A 9,425-nucleotide genomic window follows, 5' to 3' on the forward strand; every position below is an offset into this window, starting at 1 on the left:
AACTCCATTTTTCATGGGACAGAGCTGGGCTGGAGGTCCAACATCCCCAGGCTGCACCTGCAGGAGCCTGACTGCACCCAGACTCAGCCTGGCTGTGTGTGAGGCTGTGCAAGAGAAAATGATCCAAGTTATTGCAGCTTCCTGAACAAAGCCCTCCCAGGGAAAGAAATAAACCCAAACAGCATAAAACCAACTCTTCCTCCCCAAACCCCAAAAGAAAGCAACCACAGGGCTAAAATCTTGTTATCTTTTATAACTCACAATAATTACATTTATGATTGGCTTATTTTAATCTTCTTTAGACACACTAGGAAAGCATTTTCTTTTCAAACTGAACAAAACGTAGAGTTTTAGATTACTTGTATTTATGACAGGAATTATGTGATGTGCTGTGCCAGCAGGAGACAGGATATGCCAACCCAGGAGATCCTTTCCCTCTTCTATTTCCCCTTCAGTGTTCCTGTGTTCCTACTTAGGAGCCTGCTATAATAAAAGTAGTGGTCATAATATGCAATGTACTTTTCCAGATTACTTTAATAGTGCCAGAAAGATAACCAATGAATGATCATAATAAAATATATGTAAAGGGGATCACAAATCTCACTGATGCAGAACAGGAAGAATTTATTATCCAAGTGTTGCTAATGACTTTCTGCTTGCCCCTTTGAAAATGGCTCTGGGCTTAGCACTATCCCTTGGAAATCCAATTCATAAATCCACAAGCAGCATGAAATTCCAGTAGGAAATGAAGCACTTTTATTCCAGTGTATTGCAGCACATTAATGCTGTTTGTTAGAACATAAACTGCCGGAAACTCCCAAATACAAACAGGGAGTGACCTCAGCGTGGGGCTTTAGAAAGTTCCGGGGTAAAAAGCCAAAGCTCAGCTCACAGACAGCTCAGGCTAGGGAAAACCAGATCCAGATGAAATTCCTAATGCAGTCAAAGTGCTGCTCCTGGGAGCAGAGCATCCCTTCCCTGCACAGGGAACTGCTGCAGGAGCTGCAGGGACAGGAGTGACACTGCCGAGCACAGCCCTGAGCAGAGCAGGTGCTGCAGGCCTGGCAGCAGGGCTCTGTCATCCAGCAGCTGCTGAGAAGGGATAATTTTTCCTGGGAGCTCTCTCTGAAGCCTTTCTCCAAGTACCTGCTCCTCGTGACTGCCTCTGCTCCCATTTCCCTCTGAGTGCTCCTCTCCAGCACACTCAAGTGATCTGCTCTGCCTGGAGGGGGAGAGAAAACTGAATTCCTAAATATTGCCATAAAAACACACTGGCTGGTTACTCACTCTGGAAATAACTGAAGTCTCCTCGGATGATCCAAATCCACACCTCTGCTGAATACTTCTCCTCACTGCAGCTGGAAAAGGTTTCTTGTGCCATGCTGCATTGCCAGGACAGGTTTTGCTGCCTCGTGGCAAGAGCTGCTCATTCCCTTTCCCTTTTCTCCTTTTTTAAAGGAAATCAACCAATCTTAGAGAGCCAGAAGATTAAACAATAGAGGTTTATGAGTGAGAAAAGAATGGGGAGCTCGAAACTCCAGAGAATGCCAGAATGGGATTGGTTTGGAAAGGGGCACAAAAAAATCACTCAGTACAACCCCTGCCATGGCAGGGACACCTCCCACTGTCCCAGGCTGCTCCAAGCACTGCCCAACCTGGCCTTGGACACTTCCAGAGATCCAGGGGCAGCCTCAGCTGCTCTGGGCACCCTGTGCCAGGGCCTGCCCACCCTCCCAGGGAACAATGCCTTCCCAATATCCCGTCCAGCCCTGCCCTTTGTCACGTGGAAGCCGTGCCCGTTGTCCTTGCCATGCTAGGGACCCCAGAATCAAACGGTGCCTCTTTGGGGAAAAAAAATTCCAAACATCTTTCATTACAAATCAGAGTAATTACCTCTGAAAAAAGAGAAGATTAATTAACCACAGCTCCTGCAGGTCCTGGGGAATGGGAGGTTGTCAAGCCCAGCCCAGTTCCTGAGACAAGAAGTGAAGGATCAGCCACCTGGAACAGCACCACCGGGAAGGCTCCAGAGCCGCCAACGCGGCTTCCCTGGGAAACCTCACGTCTCTCTCAGCTGCAGTTCCCTCAAAATATGAAAAGGCAAGTGAAAGTGACCTCTGCTGTACACAAACTTCTTCAATAACCACGGAATCCCCCTCTCCATAGCTCACTTTTAATTGTAACTTCGTATTTTCTAATAGCTGTGTAAAGTGCCTGAGAAGAAATGGCAGCATCACCATCTAGGATGATTGGATTGCTGGAATGAGAGAAAGAGAAAAGAAGGCAGGAAATATCACGAATTGGCTGATTTGGGATCAATGCTCAAAAATCAATATGGGTCCATAAATGCTGTCTTGATATCTCCATAGCTGTATGATTTATCTCCATTATCAGTGTGTTGATTTATAAGAAAGCAGGTTAAAACTGCCTGTGCTCCTAAAAAAAACATTTTTTATCTCATCCTTAGCCCTGGACTTCTCTTCCCCTTTCCTTTTGAGCTCCAAGATCCCAGACCGAGTAAAACACTCATTGTGACCTGGGAGACAAAGAAGCAAAATCTGGAACAGGCCCTGTCCAGAGCAGCTGCGGCTGCCCCTGGATCCCTGGGGGTGTCCAAGGCCACGTTGGACAGGGCTTGGAGCAGCCTGGGACAGTGAAAGTTGTTCCTGCCCAGAGAAGGAACTGGATGATTTTTAAGGCCCTTCCAACCCAAACCATTCTTGATGGTTTCAAGTTAATGAGCTGAGAAAGTAGACAGAGATTCCTATTCCAGTTTGATGGCACAAGACCATTTTTTGTGTTCTCAGCTTTGCTCTTTCTTCCATCTGCAGGAATCCAGTGATGAGGATGAAGAGCAAACACTGCTGCAGTGACCGATGGCCTCTCCTACCCAATCTGCTGTATTTGCTATTCCTGCTCTGTAGCCTGGGAAGAGTTTAGTCCATTATTAAACATAATTCCAGCTCTGTCTTGTCAGGCTTAATGCAGCTGATGCTGCCTTTGAAAGTCAGGGCCCAAGACAAACACCTGAATGTCTCATTGCTTAAAATCAGACATCTAAATCCACCTTACCCACCCAAATAATCCAGAGGAGTTCTCAAAATGCTGAGAATCTCTAACATGCACAGCCCCAGCGAGACCAGGTGATACCCAGAATCTTTAGACACAGACAACTCTGATTAGTACCAAAATAGCTGTGAAATGCCTGGTACCCCCACTTGAGAATCTTCTTCAGAGAACTCTGTATTTCATTCCCTGAAATGTTTTCATTTCCTGCAATAGCTGTGTTTATTACTTTAATAAACTGAATTAGGAGATATGGTTATTGGTTTCCTAACTAGGCTGAATTAAGTTTCATTAAAAAATAAAATCTAGGATTCTAGTTTATACTTGGTATAAATGCACTTAAAACGTTAGAACAACCATACTCCTTTTCCTTTTTCTTTTAATATGCAGATTAGAAAAAAATCCTTCCTTCATTAAACCCAGAGCTACTCTCAACATTTCAAATGGACTAAAATATAATAAATAAAAATTTTAATTAAAACACCTAGTATATAATATTTCTGGACTTATTATGTGGTTTTTTTTTTTTTTTCTGCTTGCTGTAGACCACAGAATAAGATCTGTAAAATATCCTTATTAAACCAGCAGAGTGATGCTCCAAAGATGTCACCTGGTCTGGTGGTGGTGGCCACAATCCCTTCTCTGGAGTTAGGGCAGTGACAGGGATGTGGCTGCAATGTCCCAGCAAAGTGAAACCCAGGGAGGACCAGGATGGAGGCAGAGCCATGCCCTGAGCAGGGATAACCCATCCTGAGCCATCCCGACCCCCACCCCTCCCTGGGATCACCCCTCCTCACCTGGAGAGCAGCAAAGCTGCTGGAGCAAAGCCTTTTTTGGTGGAAATCTCTCAGGAAGAGAGAGTTTCTCCATTAGCTGCAGCCCTCCTATAATGTGGCTTTGCTCCCACTGAACTCAGAAAGGCAAAGTTCCTCTCAGCTTCTCACCTCCCTCACAGGCCCATCCCAGCTGCATTTATTAATGAAGAATCACTGAAGCACCAGCTAAGTCTTTTAGCTACACTTTTGCACCAGCAAGCTGGTGTTTGTTTGAATGACAAAAATTAATGTGGGTGGACACTGTCCCAAAGACAAAACCCCATCAATTCCCATCCCAGAAAGAGCTAAAATGCTATTTTAAAAAGCCACAGAGCTGCTTTGGACTGTGGGTGGGTTATTGTGGACTAATTTCCACTTGCAAGGTTTTCAAATGATGGATTATCACCCACAAAAACAATTGTGGAGCTGAGCTAGGAAGGTTCCCTGAGCTAAAAAGGTTTGGTTACCTCTAAATATAACAGCAGATTCACTAATGTTCCACTCACGTCAGGAAAATTGCTGTCTGCGTGTCACAGGGAACTCCTGCAAACTCTTTTTCCACATCCATAATTAAATCACTGCTCTTTCCACTCACCTAATCTGAATATTGCAGGGCTATAATACGGGAAAAGAGAGAAAAGCATTAAAACACTTTGCGTGACAGAAGTTAACAAAAGAAGAAATCCTGAAAAAGCTTTGAGGGCTTTAATAAGTCACTCAATGACCAAAACCAGACGAAGTTCTTAGCACTGGGAAGTCAAGCTGTGCCAAAGCCCTGTCTGCAAATGCTGAAGGCTTAATGACACAACCGTTTAATTCTTTGTTTCATTCTTTGTCTCCTCGCAGCCTTTTCCCTTTTCAGCTCTGTGAAGGGGACACACAATGCAGCTTTAGCTAAGCCACCTTAGGAGAGCCAGGAGAGCCAGCCTGCTGAAATCAGGCACGGGAGCTCTGCCAGAATGCACTTGCACGCAGCAGGATGTGTAGGAGAATTGTTGGTGCTTTGTTTTTCATAACAAATCTCACGACCTTGCTGCACCCCAGGCCAGCCTGAAGCACATTCTTTCCTCTGGTGGTTTATCAATAGTTTAGAAAGGTAATTGATACATCCAAAGTGAATAACCTGTAGGTTCAGAAATCAGTGTCTAAAAATGCAGATTTTCCTGAGTGTCTGAGCATCTCCAAGGTGCACTTGTGCAGGCAACAGCTCAATCCACATTCCCCAGGAGATGTGTGGCACAGACAGAGTGCAGTGAATGCCAAGGAAATGAGAAGACACCTGAGAACAAAATGCTTTTTTGAGGGATGCTCCACATATGGGGTTGTTTCCTTCTCCTGGAGGTGGGCAGGACAAAAGCCCTGCTCCTGGACTGGGAACAGGCATTTCTGCCCCTTCCCTGCTGCTGCTCTGAGCCTTTCCAGGCCTCATTCCTGGAAGAGCATTAATGGAAGTGATCAATAATGCTGAGAGGAGCAGCAGTGAAGACTCAAATTCCAATCTCAGGTTTTGGTTTTCACATCTGTTTTTCATGGAAGCAACAAGAGAACAGAGCAGGCACCAACAGGCAAGAAAGGAACAGTAAATTATGAATAAAACCAGAAATAAACCAGGATTGCACTTTTGCCTCAAACCACCATTAATCTTCATGAAGGCAATAATTCAATGGAAATATTGGCCATTGTGGCTCTGTTTTAGAAACAACTCAAGCTCTGTTAGAGACAACTCAGCTGCACCCTCCACACATACTGCAAGAAATGTATCCTCATCTAATCTACTGGAAAATCCTGCTAAAATCAACAGGAATTTGGCACAAGGAAATATTACAGCATCTCACATCATCATGTTTGGATTGGATATTAGGAAGAAACTCTTCCCTGTGAGGGTGGGCAGCCCTGGCACAGGTGCCCAGAGCAGCTGTGGCTGCCCCTGGATCCCTGGCAGTGCCCAAGGCCAGGCTGGACAGGGCTTGGAGCAGCCTGGGACAGTGGAAGGTGTCCCTGCCATGGCAGGGGTGGCACTGGATGGGCTTTAAGGTCCCTCCCAACCCCAAACCATTCTGGGATCCTGCAAGGAACTGGGGTAAATGGTCAGTTGTATGAAATACTCTGAGTACAGCTGATCATCAGCTCCATACAAACAAAAGAGTAATTAAATGAATGGGCCAAGATGCAGCTTATAGAAGCAAAGTCAAGATTCCAGGTGCTAGAAAGGCAACTGAGAAAGAAGTGCCATTTTTAGATTTTCCATGGCTTGGAGAAGCAGAACTCCTGATGATGTGATGTGTTTCACAGAACTCGCTGTGAGCAGCACGGCACAGAGTCAGGCAAACGTTGTAATGAGGAGATGCAGGATGTAAAAATAATTAGTCAGCGTTTATGGAGCCCACCAGCAAAACACAGGGAACTGTGGAGTTGTCAAAGGCTCTGTGCAGGGTATGATAATAGGAAAACATGGCGTGGCAGATTCAGAGGGAGAAGTGCAGGCCCTCGCAGCACAACTAATACAACTTCATTGCAGTTACTCCTGGGATTAGTCATCGTAAGCACAGCAAAACGTGGATAAAGCAGCCTATTTGCACTGTATCAGCACCTGCTTATTGATCCTCTAAACTGCTCCTCCAGTCCTGTTCTTAACACATTTTGAAACAAAGAATCCTTGAAAGACATCGATGGCACTGAGACACTGGTTCCCCTTCAAACAAGTGGGCCCTGAACACCAAACCCACAGAAGTGGCTTTGCCCACCTTCATCCTTCCCTCCCCTCAGCATTAAAAATATTCTTCCACATAGCCAGTGATTTTCATCAGCCAAGATCAGAGAATTCTGCACGCTGAGGAGGAATTTTGGAGTCACCTAAAACACAACCCCCTCCTGTATTGTATCACCTGGAGGTAATGCAGTCACAGAGCACAGAACAGCACCTGCAGAAAGCTTTGGAGCAAACAGCCATCCCAGGGGAAGGTGCAGACTAATTAAAACCAGTGCTACAAAAAGATGCTGCTGTTCTAACATGTGTTAATGTGAGCTGGTGCACGGGAGAGCAATAAAAGAAATGTCAAAGGAAGTGAGGAATCGCGGAGGAGCCTGAACTGAGGGAGGCACAAACAAGAGTCTGGGGAAGCAGGGCACAGACTGTGGAAAACAGAGCTCTCTAAAAATGTAAATATGGGGGAAGGAAGGTGCAGATGGGTCTCTGCCAAGTGCTGATCAGTGCTCTTGGAGACACGTGCTCATATCAGAATGGGTGACACTGCCAAATGGGACATTCAATTCATATACCATCACAATTTAGGACATGGACTCACCCGGGTGCATCCACAGTCCAAGATAACAATTCCTCCAAGATCCTTGTAGCTGTGCTGGAATAGGAAAGAGGAGACAGATTTCCAGTTCCTTCTACAATCCCCAAATCCTGCCCCAGTGCTGCTGGTGAGCTCCATGCCCATCTGTATCACAGAGGTGCCCTGGAATGCACAAAGGACCCCCTGGTCAGCTTGGGAGAAAGGATTTGCCTGCTTGTGTCTGTCCCCTCTGGCTCTGGGATCACCAGGGCAGTGGGCAGAGGCTGACCTGAAGGCCTGGCTTCATTCCCAGTTCCCCTCCATGGCCTGGCTTCATTCCCAGTTCCCATCCATGGCCTGACATCATTCCCATCTATTCCCAGTTCCCCTCCATGGCCTGGCTTCATTCCCATCCATTCCCAGTTCCTATCCATGGCCTGGCTTCATTCCCAGTTCCCATCCATGGCCTGACGTCATTCCCATCCACTCCCAGCTCCCATCCACGATGACAGAGAGCAGAGCTGGATCTTTGCTAACACAAGGTCACCTGGGTTCCATCAGTGCCCTGTAAACTGAAGCCTGAGGAGAACCCAATCCTTCTCAAAAAGGAACAAAGGATTGGGAGCTCAATTTCCCTTCCTGTGCTCAGCCTCCTGGAAAAATAGAAAGAATTAAAATCCCAAGTGCTCAAAACTGGGCAACAAGAAGTGCCTCTGAAAGCTCTGTGAGAAATCCTTCCCCATCTGGTCGGTCTTCAGCTAATTAACTGACATGGTTGCAAATGAGCAGCAGCTAATTGGAGCTCTCTGTTCTGCCTTTCCCTGCTAGGAATGGAATGGATTGCAGATGACCAATGGTTCAACATTTTCCAAGTAATCTCCACTCTGTGCTGGGCCAGCCTCCCAACAACTTGTCCCTATCCTTACCTTGGATGTGAATCCAAAGGGCATCACTGGAACTGGGAAGTTGTTATGGGGAAGCATCAGGCAGATGTGTGCAGGCTCCAGTTCCAAGGATATTTTGGAAAACAAGCCACCTGCAGGCAATCAGGCCAGCTGAGTCCCAGCCATGACTTCTCCCTGCAGCCAAGAGAACTCTCAGAGCCAGCCCATGGAACCTGGAGGCACGCAGGCCATGCTTGGTGCACTTTGCGGGAGAACTGCAATGTGGAAAAGGTGGTTCTGTGGGTCTCCAGCAGCTGATGAGTGCCAGATCTCCAAATCTGAGGTCCTAAAAAGATAAAAAAAAAAAAAAAAACTACATCAGGTTTTCCTGCTGCAGCCTCTGCTACCATTCCTCCCCAGAGCTCCCAGCCTCTTTTCCAGTGAGGTTATTTGACATTATTCACCCCCAAACACCAGGAACACCTTTATAACAGCAAGAAATCCCTTAAATACTCTCCATATCACAGAATGACAGAATGCTTTGGGTGGGAAGGGACCTTAAAGATCACCTAATTCCAACCCCCACCCAGGGACAGGAACACCTTCCACTATTCCAGGTCCAATCTTGAACACTTGTCCCATTTTACAGAACCAGTGAAGCAGGTGAAACTGGGACCAATGGCATCCCTGCTCTGCTGTGGTCATTGCCCACAGATGGTTTAAACACCTCAATCACAAACAAGCAAACAGAAATCCCCTCCCCAAACACCCAGGTGTGCAAAATTATTTGCAAAAATACTCAGAGTAACTCGAGAACCACAATGCTCCAAAGATCAGGCCAGATGTTGTGGTTAGGCTGGACTAGGAAAAATATTCCCCAGGATCTCCTTGAAGACCAGGGATGAACATCATGTCCACGTGAACATATTATAGACAGAGGTGTCCCTTAAAACAAGAGCACCTCCAGTGATGGATGCCAGCCCCAGTTGTTTTTATGTGTTTTGCTCTTAATTGCAATATAGTAAAACAGGGTTAAGCCCACTGAGATTTTTAGTTGGGCTGCAATGAACCCAAAATCTGTGAGGAGACTCATTTCTAATGAAGGTTTTCCCCATTTCTCTGCAATATGGAATTTTAAAAATTCTCTTGGCCTTTCCTGTTGCCTGGTCTGTAGCAGATGCTAAAAAACTCCATGGATTTCCAGTCCCAAACCACGGCAAGTTCAAGGAGTTGGGGATTTTTTCTATTTTCATCTCAAACTATTCATTCTAGCAAAATTACATTAAAAGCTGGATGAACTAAGAGGAGTTCTATGTTTCTGAGTCTGGTGTGTGTGTTTATCAAGTTTGGAAATAAGAAAGCATAAATAAAACATCTCT

The 9,425-nt window shown here is 45.9% G+C and overlaps 1 long non-coding RNA gene across 4 annotated transcripts; it reads right to left on the reverse strand.

The window, feature by feature from the left end:
• Positions 1-233: 233 nt before the first annotated feature.
• On the reverse strand, positions 234-8,890 carry LOC137480878 (uncharacterized). Of its 4 annotated transcripts, XR_011003151.1 has the most exons (6): positions 8,616-8,884; positions 8,280-8,392; positions 7,710-8,198; positions 7,187-7,345; positions 1,013-1,222; positions 234-978 (listed from the first exon to the last, which is right to left on the reverse strand). It is a non-coding gene; the product is annotated as an uncharacterized lncRNA (long non-coding RNA). The 4 variants fall into 4 exon arrangements; XR_011003152.1 differs by lacking the exon at positions 8,280-8,392 and having other exon boundaries at positions 8,616-8,881; XR_011003150.1 differs by having other exon boundaries at positions 8,280-8,880.
• Positions 8,891-9,425: the final 535 nt, after the last annotated feature.

Source organism: Anomalospiza imberbis, chromosome 11 (assembly GCF_031753505.1).
Source record: "Anomalospiza imberbis isolate Cuckoo-Finch-1a 21T00152 chromosome 11, ASM3175350v1, whole genome shotgun sequence".
Lineage (NCBI taxonomy): Eukaryota > Metazoa > Chordata > Aves > Passeriformes > Viduidae > Anomalospiza > Anomalospiza imberbis.